Source organism: Triticum aestivum, chromosome 3B, assembly GCF_018294505.1.
Source record: "Triticum aestivum cultivar Chinese Spring chromosome 3B, IWGSC CS RefSeq v2.1, whole genome shotgun sequence".
NCBI classification, from domain to species: domain Eukaryota; kingdom Viridiplantae; phylum Streptophyta; class Magnoliopsida; order Poales; family Poaceae; genus Triticum; species Triticum aestivum.
The window spans coordinates 185,854,754-185,879,182 of NC_057801.1; positions in this window are offsets into that span (position 1 = coordinate 185,854,754).

A 24,429-nucleotide genomic window follows, 5' to 3' on the forward strand; every position below is an offset into this window, starting at 1 on the left:
CTCTTTATCAGGAGAGCCCTGGCCGGACTATGGTCAGCAAGGTTGGGATGCGGACGACAAATAAATTTGAAACCCACCCACCACCCACTTTGTAGCCATTGTCGACGATTCAACCGACATGCTCGACTTTGACTCCAAAGACATCGACGGTATGGACGCCGATGAAGAAGACGAACAAGAACCAGCGCCTATAGGGCACTGGACAACCACCTCATCCCATGATGTATACATGGTGGACACACCTAAAAGAAACAGCGACGAGGATCAAAAGGGCGCAACGAGGGATCGTTCCCTCGAAAAGCAATCAAAGCGGTGGCGGAAGCATCGCGCCAAACCCCACCTCGACAGAGACCCAGCCATAGAGCAGGACGAACCGGCGAACGACAAATATGCCATCGAGCAACCGTCCGAACAGGGCAACTTGGATAGACAAACCGAACAACCCGTCCCCGGCGAAAATAATAGTCCGAACGACCTCACGCCGGACAAGTTGCTGGAGAAGAAGAACCTCCACCAAAGGCTCGTCGCCACTGTGCGTAGCCTGAAAAAGCAGAAGCGGAAGCTCAAAACAGCGGAAGATGCACTCAGAATCAGATGGGGCAAAGTACTCAACACCGCACACAAGTACGGCGACAGTCACCACACAAAGAGCTATCCGAAGCGAAAATTACTACCGGAATTTGATGAGGACGCCTTAGAGCCCCCACGGTCAAAAAAAAAGGAAGCCACCAGGTCGAATAGACGACCCCATGGCCGACATCGAACGGCAAAGGGCGCCGCATTCAATCCGGCACGCGATCCGCACAAGGATTCGAATAAAAAAGACGGCCTAACTAGATCTATCTATGGGCCAAGAAAGCAAGCTCTAGTAAGCAGTGCAACGCAACAAATATGCGAACATCGCGGCACACCGAAATACAGGGGCTCCGCACATCCCCTATGTTTCACTGATGAGGTGCTGGACCATGAATTTCCAGCGGGATTCAAGCCCGTAAGCATAGAGGCATACGACGGAACAACAGACCCTGGAGTCTGGATTGAGGATTATATCCTCCACATACACATGGCTAGAGGAGATGACCTCCACACCATAAAATACTTACCCCTCAAGCTCAAAGGGCCAGCCCGACATTGGCTTAAAAGCCTTCCCGAAAACACCATAGGAAGTTGGGAGGAGCTCGAGGATGCTTTTTGGGAAAAATTTCAAGGGACCTATGTTCGACCTCCGGATGCAGACGAACTAAGTCATATAACTCAACAACCCGAAGAGTCAGCCCGGAAACTCTGGAACAGATTTCTTACTAAAAAGAATCAGATAGTCGACTGTCCGGACGCCGAAGCCCTAGCAGCTTTCAAGCATAGCATTCGAGACGAATGGCTCGCTAGACACCTCGGCCAAGAAAAGCCAAGAACAATGGCCGCATTGACAAGCCTCATGACCCGCTTTTGCGCAAGAGAGGATAGCTGGTTGGCAAGAAGCAGCACCAGCGACCCAAGTACATACGAAGTCAGAGATGGAAACGGGAAACCGCACCGTAACAAGGAACGGCACCGGATCAAGGATAACAGCCCGAAGAGCACGACAGTCAACGCCGGATTCAAAAGCTCTCGAAAGAATCAGAAAAAGCCACCCCCAAAGATAATAGGGACGAGCTATCTAACCTTAGCAAAATCCTGGACAAAATATGCCAAATCCATAGTACTCCTGGGAGGCCTGCAAACCAGACCCACAAAGATTGTTGGGTCTTCAAGCAATCCGGCAAACTCAACACCAAACACAAGGGGCTCGACATACCAAGCAAAGATGACGACGAACCCCACAAGCAGAGCACCGGAGAACAAAAGAAGTTCCCCCAAGAAGTCAAAACAGTAAATTCACTTCATGTGACAAAAGGGAAAAATAGAGTGGCGCCTATGGAGATACGTGCCATACGGCCTGTCCCAGAGGGGTCCCGCCACTGGTTGTTACAACCAATCACCTTCGATCATCAGGATTACTCTAGAGGTATCCGGAATGCAGGCTGGACTGCCTTGGTCTTAGATCCAATAATTGACGGACTCCACTTTACACAAGTCCTAATGGACGGCGGCAGTGACCTAAACCTGCTATATCAGGACACAATCCGCAAAATGGGGTTAAACCCAGCAATAATTCGCCATGGCAACACTTCCTTTCAAGGAGTCACGCCAGGCCCAGATACCCATTATATGGGTTCCCTCTCGTTAGAAGTTATGTTCGGCTCCCCCGACAACTTCCAAAGCGAAAAGCTAACCTTCCACATCGCCCCATTCATAAGTAGCTATCAAGCACTACTGGGACGCGAAGCTTTCGCCCGCTTTAACGCAAAACCGCATTATGCATCCCTTACACTCAAAATGCCCGGTCCACGAGGCATCATCTCATTAAAGGGAAATATCAAGTGTTCCTCGAGTGCGAACGATGGTGCGGCCGCCTTGACAGCCGCACACTAATCCAGCTTTACTAGTTAGAGCACCTAAATAGGTCGTTCACGACCCCGGACATGGCTCAACGAGTCCGGCGTAAACACACAAAGGCTTAATAGTCGCATACCCCCGTACAAGGGGCTCCGCGCGTTTACACCAGGAGACAATAAATCTCAATTCTACCCATTTTTTGTATTATACTTTGATTATTTTAACATAGATTCCTCGCACGATTGTTCTCCACTAAGTTCCTCTCTTTTGCAGACGAACACCATGCTACACCCGTCCAGCATACGACACAACGGAGACATAGGCGCAGACATGCAGTAGGGACCCGTTTCAAGGATTCTTTTCAGATTAAGACCCTCCATAAACCTTTTTTACTGTCTCTTGTTGATTACATCCCCTGGGTTTTTTTGCTATAATCGAGGAGGAGGCTAGCGTCTTGGCATGTGGCCACGCCAGAATTTTGCGCGTACCTCGACACCAGGGGCTTCTTACCAAGGGCTTTTGTTTGGCCCGTTTTCATAAAGACCGAATACCTTAGGGAGTGTTCGGCGTCGCGAGTTTGGCCTTATATGCATCAGCTCTGAATCATGTCTTTGGTCAAATGTTGGGTTTGCCCGGCTCCTGTGTTTTGCTGCCTTACGTTCCGCTCTATTGGCTAAGGCGGCACCAGGAGAACTACTGCGATTGTGCCCCGGTTCGGCCAGGCGAGCACCTTAGTAGAGAAAGTCGAAAACTGACTGTCATGATATAGTGAGAGACTGGTCAACCACTCGATGACTTGCAGGAATCTTTAGGATTCCTCCGCATTAACGCAGGGCCGTTTCCCGGTCAGGCACACACGCGCCCCGAATTCGGGCGAGCGCGGTGCCCCCAGGGGCTATTCAGTAGCCCCACTATCAAACTCTTATGGCTAAGTGAAAGTGATAAAGCATTATAGTCCGGTTACCTAGTTCGCTGCGCTATCACCTCCTTTATAGGACCAAGATGTTGGATCAAGTGTGAAAATGCACCTTCTGCGAACACCCCCACATTATATGCGTGGGGGCTGAAGCCAACAACTGCCGTCTTTCAGGTTATATACACATATACATTAACGGCCGCACAGGAGGTATTCTAATTCTTGAAAGCACAAGTATAAAAAGCTTTTATATTCCAACAAAACATTGTTTTACAATAGCACATGTTATTCGAACACAACATCCTTTGAGCACTGCGTCTCTATTAAACGAGCGCCCTGCAGAACTTCCTCAAAGTAGTGCTTGGCAGGTACTCGGCTTTCGTCCGAATCCTGGGATGCAACAACACTGGCCTTCATATCCGCCCAGTATGTCTTGACACGGGCAAGAGCCATCTGTGCACCCTCTATGCACGCTGACCTCTTCATTGCATCAATATGCGGCACCATACCAAGGAACTGTTGCACCAAGCTAAAATAACTCTTTGGCTCTGACCCTTCCGGCCACAGACGACTCGCGACGTACCTCATGGCGAGTCCGGATAACCTGTTCAGCTCCGCCCAAGCGGCCAAACAGTCGGACACCGAAAGTGGGCATTCTGGATTGTGGAACTGCGACCAAAAAAGTTCTTCCAATTCATGGCCATCTAGACCCCGGAAGTGTTCGGTCGCGTCCGCGGCACTCGCCGCCAAATCCAGATAAGTGTTCGCCGCACTCCACTTCCAGTCTAAGGGAGCATACTTAGGATCCCCGAACTTCATCCGCAGCATATAGGGCTTTCCAGCCGCGATATCTCCGGCCTGACATAGCTCCTCCTTCATAGCTCTCATTGCAGAGCGAGTGTCCTTGTCCTCGGCAGTGACCTTTTCTAGGTCCTTCTGGGCCACCCTATCTTCTTTTTCAAGAAGCTTACAACGGTCGACAGCATCCTTCAATTTTATAGCCATCTCGGCCATTTCTTTCTTGCTCTGGCAGTGAGCAGCCTGTTTGGCTTTTAGCACTTCACCGCTTTAATGGCAGCCGCATCGCTTTTCTTTGCTTGCTCCTTGGCTCGGGCAAGTTCCGCCCGAAGGTTCTCCACGGCAGCGGCACCATCTGCATTAAGCACATATGTTATAAGGTACGAGCATCAAGCTCCTCTTACCAGATGTCTTTGGAGACATTACATACCTTGTGCCTCGTCTAGCTGCTTATTTACAAGCGCGATGTTGGCATCTGCCACGTCAAGTTGCCGCTTTAGCTCGGCAAATTCATCAGTCCGGCTAGCCACCGAACACCTCGCCACCTACATAGGAAAGGCGACATATTATACCTGGGATTCTGATCCTCTGTGCGCCGTCATTTTTGACAACACACAGACTCTCAGGGGCTACTATCTATACAGGGCGCATTTTATATATGCGGCTCTGTCCAAAGGTACATCTTTTCGCGTACCTCAAAACCTGTCAGTAAACTCCAGGCGGCCTCGTACAATCCGCTTTCCGCGGATGAAGTCCTTCTAATCACCGTGTTCATCAACACACGGTGTTCTTCTGAGATAGATGCTCGCCCGAGCAGATCCTTCAGCTCCTCCGACCGTGCACCAAAAGGTGTCGGACTAGTCCGACGACCTTTTTCAAGGTCCGGATTTGGAGAAACCCTCCGAGACAACACCTCGGGGTCGCCCGCCTCGCAAGATGGTACATCTGGGGGAGGCGTTTCGCTCTCCATCATCTCCGACGAAGATCCCCTGAAGATGAGCTCTGCTGAGAAGGGTTGAGATCCGAACTGCAAGGTAAAATTTTGGTTATCTTCCTCAGAAATAAAACATGGATATCACTCATTTTAAAACCCCTCTCTCTACTTACGGCTCGGTGGAGAGCTGATCCCCTTGGGGGCGTAATGCGGCCGGGGCACCCTCCGGCGCTGGACCCTCTGACGAAGATTTCTTCCCCCGCTTTGAGGCCATCGCCTTCGGGTCTTTAGAGGCGGTCCTCTTCTTTCCTTGGATAGAGGAATTCTCGATTCCTCCTTTCCTGACAGTCTCCTTCACGGAGGCGGTAGCTTCTTTGTTCCCCTCTTCGCCTTCTTCCAAAGGCGCAATCTCCAGCATCCTGGTCAACACGGGATCCGGCGTGGTCTCAGGGAGGGGGGCCGGACACCTGATAAGCTTTGCTTTCGCTATCCACTCCTGTTTAAAGGATAGCTCTTTTGAGGGCAGTGTTATGATAAATGTACGGATAGCGTGTTCGGGTACAGGGCTACTTACTTGAGTGTCCGGGCGATTGCAGCTCAGACCTGCGTCCTCGGACAAGTCCGGACACATTGCTTGTAATCCGAAGAACAATTTGTACATCTCCACGGGCGTCGTGCCCATAAAATGTTGGAGGGCTCGCGGTCCTTCCGGATTAAATTCCCACAGGCGGAGGGGGCGATGTTTGCAGGGCAGTATGCGGCGAATCAGCATAACATGCGCCACTACGGCCAAATTGGTATCTCTTTCTAGGAGATCTCGAATGCGGCCCTGCAGCAAGGGCACGTCCTTGGACGGCCCCCAGTTAAGCCCTTTATTGACCCATGACGCTAGCCGTGGTGGGGGACCCGAGCGAAAAGCAGGTGGTGCCACCCAAGTGGTGCCCCTGGGAGCTGTGATGTAAAACCACTCTCGTTGTCATAAGCCGAACTCCTCTTGAAAAGAGCCCTCGGGCCATGGAGCATTGTCAATCTTGCTTATAATAGCACCCCGCACTCAGCGTGCTGCCCCTCGATCATCTTCGGTTCTACCTTGAAGGTTTTAAGCCACAATCCGAAGTGAGGAGTAATATTGAGGAAGGCCTCACACACGACAATGAACGATGAGATTTGGAGGATGGACTCCGGAGCTAAGTCATGAAATTCCAGCCCGTAATAAAACATGAGCCCCCTCACAAAGGGATCAATCGGGAAGCCTAGCCCCCGAAGGAAGTGAGATGTGAACACCACACTCTCACCAGGCTAGGGAGTGGGAATAGCCTGCCTTTGAGCGGGCAGCCTATGCGAGATTTAGCCGGTCAGATAACGGGCATCTCTCAGCTTTCGCACATCTTCTTCCGTAACGGAGGAAGGCATCCACCGGCCTTGGAGGTCGAAGCCGGACATCATTGAAGGTCCGAAGCGCCTGAATATGGAGCTTTGGGTGTTGGAACTCGAGGTGAGAGGCGGAATTGATTGGATTGAAAGAAAGGAGTCGAGCCTTGGTCCCTTTATAAAGAGGTTGAATACCAAGAGCCCTCCCCGTGACCGTTTGGGACTCGCTTTCAATTAAGAAGCCATACCAATGGCACGGTTGGGTTACCCACGCCCGTATTGATGAGAATCCCGGAATAAGGGGACACGATCTCTGCTTTGACAAGACGTGCCAAGGAAACCGCCTCGCTAAACACGCTGAGGTGGGACAGTAAAACGATTCGAATAAAGGCTTGGTTGTGGCATGATGTCACGCTACGGAATACGTCAGCAGATTAGATTTGTGTGAATATTATTCTCTCTAAGGTGGTATGTGGAAACTATTTTGTAGAGCCGGACACTATCCTTGTGTTCAACATCTTCTATGAAGTATTCGGAGGAGGAACCCGCCTTGCAATGCCGAAGACAATTTGCGCGCCGGACTCGTCGTCATTGAAGCCTGGTTCAGGGGCTACTGAGGGAGTCCTGGATTAGGGGGTGTCCGGATGGCCGGACTATGACCTTTGGCCGGACTCCTGGACTATGAAGATACAAGATTGAAGACTTCGTCCCGTGTCCGGATGGGACTTTCCTTGGCATGGAAGGCAAGCTTGGCGATACGATATGTAGATCTTCTCCCATTGTAACCGACTCTGTGTAACCCTAGCCCTCTCCGGTGTCTATATAAACCGGAGAGATTTAGTTCGTAGGACGAAAAAACAATCATACCATAGGCTAGATTCTAGGGTTTAGCCTCTCTGATCTCGTGGTAGATCTACTCTTGTACTACCCATATCATCAATATTAATCAAGCAGGAGTAGGGTTTTACCTCCATCGAGAGGGCCCGAACCTGGGTAAAAACATCGTGTCCCTCGTCTCCTGTTACCATCCGCCTAGACGCACAGTTCGGGACCCCCTACCCGAGATCCGCCGGTTTTGACACCAACAAGGATGTTTACAATGCTTGTTGGTTTGTACGATGCAGGACAGAAACTTTGGCTATAGTGCTTGATTTTACATTTTTTTGCTGGAACGTCAAATGGTTCTGATTCCTTTTGCACCGTCTTGCTGTACAAATTGTTTATTTTCCTAATTTTGGTAGAATTTTTGGGGTACCAGAAGTATGGTGAATGTTCAGATTGCTACAGACTGTTCTGTTTTTGACAGATTCTGATTTTGATGCATAGTTTGCTTGTTTTGATGAAACTATTAATTTATATCAGTGGATTAAGCCATGGAAAAGCTATATTACAGTAGACACAATGCAAAAACAAAATATGAATTGGTTTGTAACAGAACTTAGAGTATTGATTTGCTTTATTATACTAACAGATCTTACCGAGTTTTCTGTTGAAGTTTTGTGTGGATGAAGTGTCTAATCGAGGATGTCTCGATATGAGGAAAAGTAAGAGAGGCAAGAGCTCAAGCTTGGGGATTACCGAGGCACCCCAAGTAAATATTCAAGGAGACTCAAGCGTCTAAGCTTGGGGATGCCCCGGAAGGCATCCCCTCTTTCTTCAACAAGTATTGGTATGTTTTCGTATTCGCTTCATTCATGCGATATGTGCAAGTCTTGGAGAGTCTTTTGCATTTAGTTTTCACTTTTCTTTTACGCACCATGCTGGTATGAGATAGTCCTTGGTTGATTTATAGAATTCTCATTGCACTTCATTTAAATCTTTTGAGTATGGCTTTATAGAATGCTTCATGTGCTTCACGTATATCGTTTGAAGTTTGGATTGCCAATTTCTCTTCACATAGAAAAGCGCCATTTGTAGAATGCTCTTTTGATTCGCTTATATTTGTTAGAGTGTGGGCATATCTTTTGTAGAAAGAATTAAACTCTCTTGCTTCATTTATATCTATTTAGAGATATGACAGGAATTGGTCATTCACATGGTTAGTCATAAAATCCTACATAAACTTGTAGATCGCTGAATATGATATGTTTGATTCCTTGCAATAGTTTTGCGATATAAAGATGGTGATATTAGAGTCATGCTAGTGGGTGCTTGTGGATTGTAGAGACACTTGTGTTGAGGTTTGCAAGTCCCGTAGCATGCACGTATGCTAACCGTTGTGTGACAAATTTGAAGCATGGGGTGTTTCTTTGATTGTCTTCCTTATGAGTGGCGGTCGGGGACGAGCGATGGTCTTTTCCTACCAATCTATCCCCCTAGGGGCATGCGTAGTAGTACTTTGCTTCGAGGGATAATAAACTTTTGCAATAAGTATATGAGTTCTTTATGACTAATGTGAGTCCATGGATTATACGCACCTTTACCTTTCCATCATTGCTAGCCTCTTCGGTACCGTGCATTGCCCTTTCTCACCTCGAGAGTTGGTGCAAACTTCGTCAGTGCATCCAAACCCCGTGATACGATACGCTCTATCACACATAAACCTCCTTATATCTTCCTCAAAATAGCCACCATACCTACCTATTATGGCATTTCCATAGCCATTCCGAGATATATTGCCATGCAACTTCCATCATCATCATATACATGACTTGAGCATTCATTGTCATATTGCCTTGCATGATCGTAAGATAGCTAGCATGATGTTTTCATGGCTTGTCCATTTTTTGATGTCATTGCTACGCTAGATCATTGCACATGCGGGTACACCGCCGGAGGCATTCATATAGAGTCATGTCTTTGTACTAGTATCGAGTTGTAATATTGAGTTGTAAGTAAATAAAAGTGTGATGATCATCATTATAGAGCATTGCCCCATAAAAAAGGAAAAAAAGGAAAGGCCAAAGAAGCCTAAATAAAAAAAGGGGGCCAAAGAAGCCCACCGAAAAAAGAAAAAAAAGGAAAGAAAGGAAAGAAAAGGGGCAATGTTACTATCCTTTTACCACACTTGTGCTTCAAAGTAGCACCACGTTCTTCATATAAAGAGTCTCTTATGTTGTCACTTTCATATACTAGTGGGAATTTTTCATTATAGAACTTGGCTTGTATATTCCAACGATGGGCTTCCTCAAATGCCCTAGGTCTTCATGAGCAAGCAGGTTGGATGCACACCCACTTAGTTTCTTTTGTTGAGCTTTCATACACTTATAGATCTTAGTGCATCCGTTGCATGGCAATCCCTACTCCTCGCATTGACATCAATTGATGGGCATCTCCATAGCCCGTTGATTAGCCGCGTCGATGTGAGACTTTCTCCCTTTTTTTGTCTTCTCCACATAAACCCCCATCATCATATTCTATTCCACCTATAGTGCTATATCCATGGCTTGCGCTCATGTATTGCGTGAGGGTTGAAAAAGATGAAGTGCGTTAAAAAGTATGAACCAATTGCTCGGCTTGTCATCGAGGTTGTGCATGATGGGAGCATTTTGTGTGACAAAAATGAAGCATGGCCAAACTATATGATTTTGTAGGGATAAGCTTGCTTTGGCCTTGTTGTTTTGAAGACATGATTGCTTTATTGGTACGCTCGAAGTATTATAGTTTTTATGTCAAATTATAGACTATTGCTTTGAATCACTCGTGTCTTAATATTCATGCCATGATTAGATATATGATCAAGATTATGCTAGGTAGCATTCAGCATCAAAAATTATCTTTTTTATCATTTACCTACTCGAGGACGAGCATGTATTAAGCTTGGGGATGTTGATACGTCACCGTCGTATCTATAATTTTTGATTGTTCCATGCCAATATTATTCAACTTTCATATACTTTTGGCAACTTTTTATACTATTTTTGGGACTAACATATTAATCTAGTACCCAGTGCTAGTTCTTGTCTGTTGCATGTTTTATGTTTCGCAGAAAACCAATATCAAACGGAGTCCAAACGGGATAAAACGGACGGAGAATTATTTTAGAATATTTGGGATTTTCCGCAGGAAGAATCAACGCGAAACAGTGTCCGAGGTGGCCATGAGACAGGGGGCGTGCCTAGCACCCTCGTGTGCCACCCGTAAGGCGGTTGACACTCTTCTTTTGCCACAAGAAAGCTATTTTTATGATAAAAATCTGGCCGAAAGATTCACCTCAATCGGAGTTACGGATCTCCGGATATAAAAGAAACGATGAAGGGGAAGGATCTAGGAACGCAGAAACAGAGAGAGACCGAGAGATAGATCCAATTTCGGAGAGGCTCTCGCCCCTCCCACGCCATGGGATCCAAGGACCAGATGGAAAACCCTTCTCCCATCTAGGGAGGAGGTCAAGGAAGAAGAAGATGAAGGGGGGCTCTCTCCCCCTTGCTTCCGGTGGCGCTGGAGCGCTGCCAGGGGCCATCATCATCACCGCGATCTTCACCAACACCGCCGTCATCTTCACCAACATCTACATCACCTTTCCCCTTCTATATTCAGCGGTCCACTCTCCCGCAACCCACTGTACCCTCTACTTAAACATGGTGCTTTAAGCTTCATATTATTTTCCAATGATGTGTTGCCATCCTATGATGTCTGAGTAGATTTTCGTTGTCCTATCTGTGATTGATGAATTGCTATGATTGTTTGAGTTGCATGTTTTATTATTGGTGTTGTCCTATGGTTCTCTCGGTGTCACGGAAGCGTGAGGGATTCTCGCTGTAGGGTTTGCAATATGTTTATGATTTGCTTATGGTGGGTGGCGTGAGTGACCAGCACAGACCCGAGTAAGTAGGTTGTTTGCGTATGGGATAAAGGGGACTTGATGCTTTAATGCTATGGTTGGGCTTTACCTTAATGATCTTTAGTAGTTGCGGATGCTTGCTAGAGTTCCAATCATAAGTGCATATGATCCAAGAAGAGAAAGTATGTTAGCTTATGCCTCTCCCTCAAATAGAATCGCAATAGTGATTACCGGTCTAGTAACATAGTCAATTGCTTAGGGATAATTCCACAACTCCTATCACCACTTTTACACACTCGCTATATTTACTTTATTGCTTCTTTATCTAAACAGCCCCTAGTTTATATTTACGTGTTCTTTATTATCTTGCAAACCTATCCTATCACACCTACAAAGTACTTCTAGTTTCATACTTGTTCTAGGTAAAGCGGACACTAAGCATGCGTAGAGTCGTATCAGTGGCAGATAGAGCTTGAGAGAGTATTTGTTCTACCTTTAGCTCCTCATTGGGTTCGACACTCTTACTTATCGAAAGAGGCTACAACTATCCCGTATACTTGTGGGTTATCAGATACCAGAATAGATCACTAGGAAGGTGGCTTGTGATCTTTCATAAAAAGCCAAGCGTCAGGAATAACTATAGAAATAGGGGTGTACAGGAGAGTCAGGTTTTGGTCCTGTGGAACTATGGGTTATGGGCCCACCATGTGGGTTAAAAGTAGGAAGGCGATGACGTCTTACACGATCATGTAAGCAAGGCATGTCAAAGGATAGCATGTCAGTTATGTCGGCAACAACATCAATACCAAGGGCGAGGGACGAAGAGAACCATTATCCTGCTCGTTGAACAAGGCGGACCAATAGGCAAAGTTCTCGTCCATCGGTGGCTGCCGGAATGTCATCAACAATAGTAACAGGGTCTTGCTGACAGAATTGTACACCGTGGTGTTTACATAAGCAGGAGAATGATACTGCTTAGATCATATAGATCACAAGAAAGGTTAAACCAAACAATGGAAAGGAAAATATGATTATCAGATTAAACAGAACAATGGAAAGGAAAAATGTGTTTAAACACATATTTCAGGGGCATATCCTTTCCAAGGACAAGCAGAGCCTGATTTCTGTGACAAAATATAATGTAGGAAACCCTTTAGGTAAGGGGAGAGAAACTTCATGACATTATCCATACATAGGTGTTTGGATAATTGAGCAAGAAACATTTAGCATTGGGCTTTAAATGTTCTTGTTGAAAATTGGAGTACCACAGACATGCTTTGAGATAGCATTGACATGGTCTTTAAGCAAAGGCCGGACTTGGATATACAAAGGATTCATCAGGAACAACTTATAAAATAAGTCTCACAATTTCCTCATGGAAGAATGGTTAACCTTGCTAAGATGGAAACTATAACAAAAGGTCCTCCGGCCAGGTGTGCTAGGCATGACATCACCTTACCGGGTCATATAAAGACCAATGTTGTGACTCTTGGAAAATGTTCCAACCATCATATCTGACCGAGATTCAGATCTGATCGGTGTCAAAATACCTCAGACTCAGGATGCCTGAGAGGAAAAGGTGTAATACAAATTGACGAGATGACATTGTAAAATTCTCAAGAAATGAACTATGGAAGCGAGTTCCGAAACAAGAGTTCATCAGTAAACCAAGGAGAGGATGATGAGGTGGCTGATGGACTCAGCGACAAATCATCGAGATTTCCAAAGGATGGATTTCCATAATTATGTGAACAAGGAGATAACATTTGCCAGATCAAATGGTATAATGATGCATGCTTGAGGAAAACCTACACAATTAAACATTGGTTGAAAGGTGCACCCATAATATGTGCTTAGGTAGCATGATCAATGTTTAGAATGGTGATTCAATTATCGAAAGACTTAGAATGAAACTATCGCCCATTCACTTCAAAGTAATAGGGTTGCTAGAAGTTTTGAATTCACGCATCATAGCTCAATTGTCGGTATTCCGGTTAAAAACAACACGAGGACCAAGGAATGAACAGAGATGGCGAGAAGTGTTATTATATCAAGAATTCTTAAGAGGTGGTGAAATTCTCACCACATTCTTGACAAAAAGAGATGGTAATACTCCAAGGTAAAACAGAACATGAGCTAGATTGCGAGGAGCTCAAGGTATAACACAAAACACGAACAAGTTTGTGTTGAACGAAAGGCAATAAAGTGGTCGATGATAACACAAATCACCGAGAGCAAAGGGTGGTATTTCTCATCAAGAATTCGATAGATATCTTGGAAGAGCTCAGAATGCTGATGATGATCATGACACATTTGTCGAGAGATCTCATGAAGATGTAATCGATCGGCGATGACATCAAGTTGAAGGAATGATGAAGCGAAAGTTTATTGGAACCATGGGTACGACACAAACTCGAAATCAATTTTGTTGTTCAAGGAGAAATGATATGACGAGGAAGATTGACTTAAGATTAGCTCACCGTCGAAATTTGTGCTCCGGGAAGAACCAGATAGCACAGTTAAATTTAGCACGATAATGATGTAGCCGATAAGGCTAGGAATGACATGATGGAGTATTAAACTCGTAAGCAATGAAGATTACTAAGAGTTATCGAATCACAGTGCGGACTTGATTCACTATTTGGTGTTCTCGTTTGACGACAACCCAAAACTCATGGAGTGACTATGATAGGGAAAGGTATTACTCTGGCACAAATTCATAAGATGTAGTGCAATGGCATGATATCCTCGAGATACCAGGGAGATAATACTCGAAGGCATATCAAATTAAAGGTTGAAATGGGGTGTATTGATCTATAGAAGACAAGCACTTTTACTTGTCTGAGAAATGAAATCAAAGGAAGAAATTATGGTCGGAACCATGATTGCAAAGGATCAATTCACAGATCCAGATGGTATTTTCAAGGAAATAGTTATTATTGCAAGAAGCTTCCATGATAGGATCTACATCGTGTCCATGGGCATGAACACAAAGGTTCAAGGTCGACTCCCACTTTGTCAATGCATAACCTTCCATTCACCTTTCGTATTTCAAAAATGACATTAGTTCTTGAAAGTTTTACCTGGTGCAATACCAGATAAGTATGACCCGTGAAATCTTTTGGGTTCACACGGATTAGGGAACGCGTAGGTTCAACCCATCAGTGCATCTTAGGAACATATACCACAATCTTCAATAGTAATTAACACAAGCTCGATCGTAGAGCATGGGTGACAAAAGGAGAGGATACAATTTACCGAATGCATTATGTATCAGGGAAAGATCTTCTCGAGGTTTTTGTATATGAAGGACACTGTCGGATGATATTACAACAAACGAGTCGACGGTCCATAGCGGAGCTGATGTGAGTATCGGTACACAAGCAGAGGAAGAAACAATGCGAAGGCATTGGATTATAGAAGCAACTGACTAATTCAAAGCTCAATGTAAAGAATCATGATTTCTGATTCAAGGGATTAGAAGCAAACACTCTGATTAAGGATGGGTAAGCTGAATAGACTCAGGGGTACAATCAACGACAATTTGATTGGTCGATAAACAGATCATGTTCAAAATGACATCTCAGCCGGAATGATAGTTTTAAAAGAATCAACTGATGACTGCGTGCATTCGCACTCATGCTGAATCAATAGGATCAAAATGACGGTGTCAAAGGAGACTAATGAATGTTGCTAGACCTATGGGAAGCAACCATAATGCAAGCAGACAAGTATATGTAGAGCAATAGTTTTAAAGAGGATTCTCGAATGATCAGATAAAATTTCAAAGTATCATATGAAACATATGAACAACTGGGGATGGATGAATACTCGATAAGTGCGAGTAATTGTTTGCAGGGGTATTCATGTGGTAAAGAACTGCAAAGCAGTAGACACAAGGTATTCTCATATCAATAGAGAGCAAGATCAACTGGGGATAAAAGTAAGAACAATAGGTGTATGTATTTATCCATAGGGATATTTCGGTGGTAGGGAATTGCAAAAGTAACAGGCACAAAGTCTCGAGAGAACATCAGAGTGTATCTTTGGAATCCTTCGGTGCGCCAAGCAATCATCTGGAGTGAGGGGCTCTTCGGGAGAAAGTAGTTACGAGAACCTAGTGTTAGAGTTAGCAAAGTCATTTAACCCGAGTAGAAGAGAGATCAGAATCCCAAAGTATAGACGAGGAATAAAAGATCCTAATACCACCCAATGGTGACGTGGGCCCATGGGCCGCACAGCCATGTTAGTGAAACAGTTTTGTAATATCTAGACTCGACTTCGGCCAAGGAGTGTGGAAGGAGGATTCCTACAGGCAGTCGACTCTGATACCAACTTGTGAGGCCCCCGATTCAATCATACATTAATTATGCATGCAAATGTGTATGATCAAGATCAGGGACTCACGGGAAGATATCACAACACAATTCTAAAAGTAAAATAAGTCATACAAGCATCATATTACAAGCCAGGGGCCTCGAGGGATCGAATACAAGTGCTCGAACATCAACGAGTCAGCGGAAGCAACAATATCTGAGTACAGACATAAGTTAAACAAGGTTGCCTTAAGAAGGCTAGCACAAACTTGAATATAGATCGAAAGAGGCGCAGACCTCCTGCCTGGGATCCTCCTAAACTACTCCTGGTCGTCGTTAGCGGCCTGCACGTAGTAGGCACCTCCGGTGTAGTAGGAGTCGTCGTCAACGATGGCGGCAAGCTCCTGGGCTCTAGCATCTGGTTGCGACAACTAGGTAGAATGGAAGGGGGAAAAGAGGGAGAAAAGCAACCGTGAGTACTCATCCAAAGTATTCGCAAGCAAGGATCTACACTACATATGCATGGGTATATGTGTAAAGAGGCAATATCGGTGGACTGAACTGCAGAATGCCAGAATAAGAGGGGGATAGCTAGTCCTATGGAAGACTACGCTTCTGGCAGGCTCCGTCTTGCAGCATGTAGAAGAGAGTAGATTGAAGTCCTCCAAGTAGCAGCGCATAGCATAATCCTACCCGGCGATCCTCCCCTCGTCGCCCTGTGGGAAAGCGATCACCGGGTTGTCTCTGGAACTTTTCTGGGTGTGTTTTATTAAGTATCCCGTTCTAGTTGTCATAAGGTCAAAGTACAACTCCGGGTCGTCCTTTTACCGAGGGACACGGCTATTCGTATAGATCAACTTCCCTGCAGGGGTGCACCACATAACCCAACACGCTCGATCCCATTTGGCCGGACACACTTTCCTGGGTCATGCCCGGCCTCGGAAGATCAACACGTGACAGCCCCACCTAGGCCTAACAGAGAGGTCAGCATGCTGGTCTAACTCCTATGGCACAGGGGTCTGGGCCCATTGCCCATTGCACACTTGCACATTGCGTGGGCGGCCGGAAGCAGACCTAGCCTTCCTAATACAAGAGCAGGCGTTCCAGTCCAATCCGGCGCGCCCCGCTCAGTTGTTGATGTCTAGAAGGCTTCGGCTGATACCACGACATCGAGTGCCCATAACTGTTCCCGCATAGTTGGTTAGTGCGTATAGGCCAGTGGCCAGACTTAGATCAAATCCCAAGATCTCGTTAAGTGTGTTAATTGAAGTATCCACGAACGCCGACCAGGGCCAGGCCCACCTCTCTCCTAGGTGGTCTCAACCTGCCTTGTCGCTCCGCCACAAAGTAACAGTCGGGGGCCATCGGGAACCCAGGCCCACCTCTACCAGGATGGAGCCACCTGCCCCTTCAGCCCTCATCTCCGAACAGTATCATAAGTAATGTAACAGTATAAGGTATATAGCATATGCTCGTGATCACCTCCCGAAGTGATCACGGCCCAGTAGTATAGCATGGCAGACGGACAAGAGTGTAGGGCCACTGATGGAACACTAGCATCCTATACTAAGCATTAGGATAGCAGGTAAAGGTAACAACTGTAGCAACAATGACAGGCTATGCAATAGAATAGGATTAACCAAAAGTAGTAACATGCTACACTACTCTAATGCAAGCAATATAGAGAAGAATAGGCGATATCTAGTGATCAAGGGGGGGGGGCTTGCCTTGTTGCTCTGGCAAGAAGGAGGGATCGTCAACACCGCAGTCGAACTGGGGGTCGCCGGCAGTCTCGGGATCTATCAGAAAGAAGTAACGGAGAGGGAACACAATAAATAACAGGGCAATCAAAGCATCACAAAGCGTAACAAGACAAAACACGGTGTTCGGTGTGCCCTAACGCGGTAGTAGGTGATACCGGTGAAGGGGGGAAACATCCGGGAAAGTATCCCCGGTGTTTCGCGTTTTCGGACAGATGATCCGGAGGGGGAAAGTTGCGTGTTCACTATGCTAGGGATGTGTGGCCGACGAACGGGTTGCGTAATCGGATTCGTCTTGTCGTTCTGAGCAACTTTCCTGTATAAAGTATTTTCATCCGAGCTACGGCTTATTTTATATTAATTTTAAAAGTTTTAAATAGTTTTTAGAATTTATTTAATTAATTTAATTCATCATTATCCAGAATAATGTTTGCTGATGTCATCATGATGTCAGCAGTCAACGGAGGTGTTGACTGGGTCGCTGACATGTGGGTCCCGCATGTCATAGGTACAATAACCTAATTAACCTATTAACTAGTTTAATTAGCTAAATAAGTAACTAATGTTTAATTAGTCTAATTAAACAGGATTAATTAAGTTAACTAATTTAGTTAATTAATTGATTAATTAGTTAACATTTTTATTTACTTATTATTTATTTATTTATTTTTAATTTCCCTTTTTTAATCGTCCCGGGGCGGGCCCCACTTGTCATTGGCCCTAGGGGCCTTAGCGGGCACAAGGCGGTGCAGGCGCACGGGCATGGCCACGAGCGCCCGATAGGGAGCCCGGGCGCTGGCCTCCTGCGAGACCAACGCCCGGTCACAGGCACCCACGACACCGGCCAGGGGAGGCGACGAAGGTGCGGGACTAAGGGAAGGGGAGCAGGGCGCGGGGTCGGAGCGCCGGAGTTGAATGCGAGTGTGGCGGCGTCGTCGGCGCATGGTGTGCAGGAGCGGGGCGAGGCCAGTGGCCAGGGCGGTAGCGGTGGCCGGCCGGCGTGGGGGAAGACGGAGTGAGGGGCCGACAAAGAGTGGGCCCGAGCGGCAGAGGAGCAGCAGCAGGGGTGCCAAGGCGCGGCGGCGCACCAGCGGCAGGGGGATAGAGAAGGAAGAGGCCTGGGGCCTTACCGTGATTCGTAGGGACGGGGGCAACGGAGGTCGGGGTGGTCGACGGGGACGACGGCGGAGAGGAAGCAGGCCGGTAGGAAGGCGTACGGGGATGGGATCGATGACGAAGAGGATGACGAGGCGGCGATCCCGCGAACGGCTTGAGGAGGAGACGAGGAGGCGAGATCCAGGGGGAAGGTCCGTCGATGGGGAGGCCTTCGGGCGACGGCGGACGAGGCGGGCCGTCAGGGGCGACGCGGTAGGCGCGGTGGGGTTGAGCCCCTCCCAGATCCAAATGGGATCGAGAGGAGAGGGGGAGAGACGTGGGTGAGTGGGGGATCGAGCGAGTGGGGGAGTGGAATCATGGGTAGCTAGGGTTTCGGCCGATAGGGGGATATGGAGAGTGGGGTGGGCCGGTCGGGCCAGGGTGGGAGTTGGGCCAAGTGGCCAAGTTGGCCTAGGGCTTTCCTCCACTTTTTACTTTATTATTAGTTTTTTGCTTAGACTCTTCCCTTTTCTTATTTTTCTTTTCTGTTTTAACTTTATTTCCCAAATTGCTTTAGTTTTGTAAAACATTCAATTGGCATCTAAAATAGTAACATTAATTATACGACTGCCAAAATAACTTTGACACCTAGCTAAAATAGTTTAGTATTTTATAAAATATAATAGGAGTATAATTAATTGTTTTTGCTATCGTTTTAATCACTGTAGGGTATTTCATTATTTTATAAAGATGTTGTTTCTTCACCAATATTAACCATGATTTATTTGTCACATTAAGAACATTATAGTTTTGACTTTTGAAAACTTTAATTGTTTGACTTAATTTTGAATTTGAATTTTGAATAGGTTTTAAACTAATGTAAGATTAGCAACATAAATCGAAGTGACATGGCATCATTAGCGTGGAATTACCGTAGCTTAATTATCGGGGCATCACATTTTCCCTTTGAAGTTATCTTATCGGATTGAGTCTTTAAGGATTTGAGAACACTTGATGTATGTCTTGCCGTGCTTAACTGTGGTGACAATGGGATATTCACGTGATTCACTTGATGTATGTTTTGGTGATCAACTTGCGGGTTCAGTGACCTTGTGGACTTATGCATAGGGGTTGGCACACGTTTTCGTCTTGACTCTCCAGTAGAAACTTTGGGGCACTCTTTGAAGTACTTTGTGTTGGTTGAATAGATGAATCTGAGATTGTGTGATGCATATCGTATAATCATGCCAACGGATACTTGAGGTGGCAATGGAGTATCTAGGTGACATTAGGGTTTTGGTTGATTTGTGTCTTAAGGTGTTATTCTAGTACGAACTCTATGATAGATTGAACGGAAAGAATAGCTTCGTGTTATTTTACTACGGACTATTGAGGTTGTTTCGTACCCTACCATAATCTCTTCGTTTGTTCTCCGCTATTAGTGGCTTTGGAGTGACTCCTTGTTGCATGTTGAGGGATTGTTATATGATCTAATTATGTTATTATTGTTGAGAGAACTTGCACTAGTGAAAGTATGAACCTTAGGCCTTGTTTCCTAGCATTGCAATACCGTTTACGCTCACTTTTATCATTAGTTACCTTGCTATTTTTATAATTTCAGATTACAAATACTTATATCTACCATCCATATTGCACTTGTATCACCATCTCTTCGCCGAACTAGTGCACCTATACAGTTTACCATTGTATTGGGTGTGTTGGGGACACAATAGACTCTTTGTTATTTGGTTGTAGGGTTGCTTGAGAGAGACCATCTTCATCCTACGCCTCCTACGGATTGATAAACCTTAGGTCATCCACTTGAGGGAAATTTGCTACTATCCTACAAACCTCTGCACTTGGAGGCCCAACAACGTCTACAAGAAGAAGGTTGTGTAGTAGACATCAAGCTCTTTTCTGGCACCGTTGCTGGGGAGGTGAGTGCTTGAAGGTATATCTTTAGATCTTGGAATCGAATCTTTTTGTTTCTTGTTTTATCACTAGTTTAGTCTATAAAAGAAAACTACAAAAAAATGGAATTGATTTTGTCTCATACGCTTCATCTTTTTAATATCTTTCGTGAGAATGATGGTAAGGAAAATTGTGCTCAAGTGCTAGAAGAAGAAGTCTATAAAATGTTTGGCACTAAATCTTTGGATGATGAGAAAGATTGCAATGTTGTTAGTATGAATTCTTTGAATACCCATGATGCTAATGATATGCAAGGCCACAAGCTTGGGAATGCTATGTTTGATGAAGATGATATGTTTAGTCCCCCAAGTTTTGATGATAATATTTATTATGATGAAAGCATGCCTCCTATTTATGATGATTATATTGATGAAAGTGGGTTTAGAAGAGTGTCAACTTTAGGAAGTATTGATCCCACTATTTTGGAGGATGTGGAATATTATTGTGATAATTATGAAAGTGGATTTGGAGAGGTCATGACTTTATTTAGTGATGAATCCACTATTTCGGAAGAGGTTCCGATTGATTATGAGAACAAAGTTGCTATCTAATTATTGTGATGACTTGTATGCTATTAATAATAAAGATAATCATGAAACTTGTCATCATGATTTAATTCTCAATTGTATTATGCCTCACATGATAGTTATTTTGTTGAGTTTGCTCCCACTACTATTGATGAGAAGAAATTTGCTTATGTGGAGAGTAGTCAAATTTCTATGCAAGTAGATCATGAAAAGAATGCTTTAGCTGCTGGTTATATGGTTGAATTCATTCATGATGATACTGAAAATTATTATGACAGAGGATCATATGCTTCTACATATTGCAATAATATCAAGTTTCCTCTCTATGTGTTGAAAATCTTGAAGATTTGCTCGTTTTACCTTCCTATGCCAGTTGATTATTGTTCCCATAAATTGTTTGCTAACAAAATCCCTATGCATAGGAAGTGGGTTAGACTTAAATGTGCTAGTCATATTCTTCATGATGCTCTCTTTATATTTCAAATCTTATCTTTTATGTGAGCATCATTGAAATCATCATGCCTAGCTAGGGGCGTTAAACGTTAGCGCTTGTTGGGAGACAACCCAATGTTATTTTTGTTCTTTGTTTTTTGTTCCTGTTTAGTAATAAATAATTCATCTAGCCTCTGGTTAGATGTGGTTTTGTGTTTTAATTAGTGTTTATGCCAAGTAGAACCTTTGGGAAGACTTGGGTGAAGTCTATATGATCTAGCTGTAAAAAACAGAAACTTTAGCGCTCACGAGATTAGCTGCATTTTTTACTGGAGAGTGCTTTTAGGTTGATTCTTTTTGAAGATGATTAATAGAAAAATTCCTCATGTCCACCAATTTATTTCATAATTTTTGGAGTTACAGAAGTATTCGAATGATATAGATTACTACAGATTGTTCTGTTTTTGACAGATTCTGTTTTCTATGTGTTGTTTGCTTATTTTGATGAATCTATGAGTAGTATCGGAGGGTATGAACCATAGAGAAGTTGGAATACAGTATATATTACACCAATATGAATTTAGAATGAGTTCACAACAGTACCTAAGTGGTGATTTATTTTCTTATACTAACGGAGCTTACGAGTTTTGTTTTGAGTTTCGTGTTGTGAAGTTTTCAAGTTTTGGGTAAAGATTCGATGGACTATGGAATAAGGGGTGGTAAGAACCTAAGATTGGGGATGCCCAAGGCACCCAAAGGTAATATTCAAGGACAACCAAGAGCCTAAGCTTGGGGATGCCCCGAAAGGCATCCCCTCTTTCGTCTTCGTTCATCGGTAACTTTACTTGGAGCTATATTTTTATTCACCACATGATATGTGTTTTGCTTGGAGTGTCATTTTCTTTTTGTTAGTGTTTGCTTGCTGTTAATTAGAATATTGTTTTTCATCTATATTTTCAATAAAAATTTAAGGATAGCCTTTACCATGCTTATTTTGCAAGTATACATGTTGTTGTTTCAAAACAGAAAGTTTACCGCTGTTGCAAAAATTCCCTAGAAAATGCAGAGAGTGATATAATATTGAATATTTTTACATACTAAGCTATGACAAATCTTATAAAGTTTAGTATTTTTCTTATAATTTTTGGAGTTAGGGAAGTATAATGAATCTTACATTCTTTACAAACTATACTATTTTGGCAGATTGCTGTTGTGTTTGCATTGTTTGCATATGTTTGCTTGTTTAATGATTCTATTTGAGGATAGGAGTATTAAATATGCAGAGACATTTAGTATTCAATGTTGAATAATAATGTTAGTGATTTATTACAGTAGGAAATGATAAGGTTTTTGCATTGGTTTATACTAACTTATCTCACGAGTTCTTGTTGAGTTTTGTGTGGATGAAGCTTTTGAGATTTAGGAAAACCGTGATATAAAAGGAATTAAGGAGACACAATCAAGTTTGGGGATGCCCAAGGCACCCCAAGATAATATTTCAAGAAGTCTCAAGCATCCAAGCTTGGGTATGCCTCGGTAGGCATCCCACCTTTCTTCTTCAACAATTAACGGTTAGTATCGGTTGAACCTAAGTTTTTGCTTCTTCACATGAGTTGTGCTATCCTTGCAATGTCATTTTATTTTGCTTTGCTTGATGTTTTAATAAAATACCAAGATCTGAAATACTTAAATGAGAGATAGTCTTCACAAAGTTATATAATTATTTAACTACTCATTGATCTTCACTTATATCTTTTTGGAGTAGTTTGTCATTTACTCGTGTGCTTCACTTATATCCTATGAGTAAATGGTTGAATAAATTGAATATCATAAATCTGAAACTATATATGAACTTGAACAATTCATGAAAGAATATTGAAGGAAGAGAGATTTCACATATAAATATACTATCTTAGACATCTTCTATGATTGTGAGCCCCATTAATTATTTTGAAACCTGAGCAAATTAGTTGAAATTGGACAAGGAAGACAACATAATGAGTTATCCTTGGGTATATTTGTATAGAAGTTATATTGTTATAGATACTCCAACATGTGGTGCTTGCTATTTAGAATCCTTTGCTAGCCTAAATATCTGTACTAAGCTGGAATACTGCTTGTGCATCCAAATTCCTTGAACTAAGTTTCTTCCATGAGTGTCCACCATATATACCTATATGTGGTATTTACCTACCGTTCCAAGTAAATTTGCATGTGCCAAACTCTAAACCTTCAAATAATAATCTATTTTGTATGCCCTAATTGCTCATGTAGCGACTAGGGGCTGTCAGTATCTTCCATGCTAGGTGGGTTATTCTCACGATGAGTGGACTACGCTCATCATTCGCGAGAAAAATGGCTGGTAATTGGGATGCCCAGTCCCATGATCAAAAGATCAAAATAATTGCAAACAAAAACTCCCCCAGGATTGATGTTAGTTGGAGGCACCCGTTGTTTCAGGCAAGCCATGGATTGATGATTGTTGGTGGAGGGGGAGTAAAAACTTTACCATTCTGTTTGGGAACCGCCTATAATGTATGTAGTATGGAAGATATTGGGAACTCTTGGTTGTTATGTTGACAATGAAAGCATACCTCTCAAAATTATTTTTCTCTATTTCAAAATCGAGCTCTGGCACCTCTGCAAATTCCTGCTTCCCTCTGCGAAGGGTCTATCTTTTACTTTTATGCAAGAGTCAGTAGTATTCCTTCTCATTCCAACCTACTCTTTAGTTGTCAAGCATCATGTGATGGGGAAAGATCTAAGCATATATGGCCATTCAAATATATTTGATCATGAATTATTATTGTTGACAATTATCTATATGATAAGTAAGTTGGGAGGCGAAACATTAAGCCCCTATCTTTCTCTGTGTTCGATGGATGCTATTTGTTCTAAAAATATGCTTTGAGTGGTAGCAATCATGGAAGACTATATGATAGTTGAGTATGTGGGATTTGCTAAATCAAAGCTCTGACATAGACCCTTCCTGAAAATAAGATGAATTGCAATTGTTTGATGACTGAGAATGAAGTTTATGGTCTATGCTTTAACATGTGAATAGCTTGTTACTTGATCATGAAAAGTTTTATGAGATGAGCTATTATTATGACATATAATGATGCTAGAAAGGGTAACTGAAATTATCAT